Raw genomic sequence first — 1,665 nt, forward strand, 5'->3', positions numbered from 1 at the left:
ACGATGGGCCGAAGGGCCGCTTTCTGTGCTGTAAAACCTATGACTCAATTTTCTGAGTCTCTTTAAATTAGCAGTTGCCACCACGCGGCGGGGAATTGAAATCCAGTCTCCCGCGTAGATACTAACACTTGCAGTAATTACAAATATTCTCCTGATTCTACTGATCGTGGGGCAATTCATAATTGGAGCCAGATTGACTTAGGCAAAAGGACAGTGGGGCAGCAAGAAAGTGCTACTAATTCGGTTTATTTTTGCTGTACCTACAGGAAATTGTGTGAATAAGTAGTTGGAAACAATTTTTGTTTTTGAAAAGTGTGCGATTCCATTCTGCATCATTCATTCTGCAAAGGAACGTGGGAAAATATGAAACATTTGTGAACATATAGATGACGTAGTCGGCAGGATTTGAACTTGCGCAGGGAGACACCAATGGATTTCTAGTTCATCGCCTTAACCACTCAGCCACGACTACATCGAGGAAAGTAGGGAAACTTACACAGATCACCGCTCAAAGCTATTTTAAGAAACATCTCTGTTATTTGACTTCTTGTGTTCCATATGAATACGTTTCATTGTTCTGCTAGTTACAGTGATATGCATTCTTTCCACATTTCTGCTCGACGTGATCTGACGCGTAAGGTTTTTTTTATTCAAACATAGGAGACAGATGCACAGACGATCAATTGGCAGTACCACAATGTTCATCAAAACTTTTCAGAATCTGATGTCGTCGAAACCCAAGATGCTACAATAGATACAGTAAATACGCTATCAGATAGGAAGTTTCTGTTGAATTCGGAAAGATGATGTTGTAATAACATATGTATGGGTCAAACTGCTTGTTCACTACTGCCTCAGCACCCTCATCCACCTTTCCCGCCCTCCTACCCGGACATTTTGAACATCCATTTCCTCCATCACTGCTACACACTGACAGCAGTATGTACGATACATTAGACAATACAAATCACCAGCTACATCACATCACACATCACTACATGGGGGACTTGTGCATAGAGTTAATACCGTTCCCTCACGGCATGACCAGCTTATATTGTCCATGCGGAATTGCGCTTCAGAGAGCTTTCCAATTTTGTAGAACAAGGCTAATGCAAAACACTATGGAAATGTTGCTTTATTCCAATGTGTTGCAAGTGAAGCATTTAGAAGAGAACTGTTAATAGCGGAGTAAGTTATTTACTGCCAGGAAAACCTGTGACCGGTGATTGAGGGCAAAATGTACACCGACTGTCCGATTTAAAAAAATTCGGTCCCAGAATTTTGCGCAATAGCAAGTACAGAGAAATGGAAAATCTTCCTACTTGGCTTTCAATCCGCGCTTTTTTACCTATGTAAAGGTCCTGGAAAATTGACATTGTTCACCTCAGAGCAGAGAATGTTCAAATTGAAAGGGAACATTCAAAATGAGGACGGTTTTAATAGAGAGGGAGAAAGTGTTACGACTCACAGCAGGGACGGAAACAGAGGAGGGCAGATTTGTCTTCTTCTGTAATTGATAAAGGACCCAGAAGTGAGATTAGTTTTATTTTAACAGGTTGTTTCGATGATCTGGAAATAGCTATCTGAAAGAGTGACGTTACAAGTACTCCCCCAACCTGCCCCCATCCTACTCCCAGCTCTCATTGAGGGTTTAGGAATATGAAA

The 1,665-nt window shown here is 41.4% G+C and overlaps 1 non-coding gene across 1 annotated transcript; it reads right to left on the minus strand.

Moving 5' to 3' along the window:
* Nucleotides 1-390: 390 nt before the first annotated feature.
* On the minus strand, nucleotides 391-472 carry trnas-aga (transfer RNA serine (anticodon AGA)). The gene has a single exon. It is a non-coding gene; the product is annotated as a tRNA-Ser (tRNA).
* Nucleotides 473-1,665: the final 1,193 nt, after the last annotated feature.

The sequence above is a fragment of the Mustelus asterias genome, chromosome 16 (assembly GCF_964213995.1).
Source record: "Mustelus asterias chromosome 16, sMusAst1.hap1.1, whole genome shotgun sequence".
In the NCBI taxonomy this organism is placed as follows: domain Eukaryota; kingdom Metazoa; phylum Chordata; class Chondrichthyes; order Carcharhiniformes; family Triakidae; genus Mustelus; species Mustelus asterias.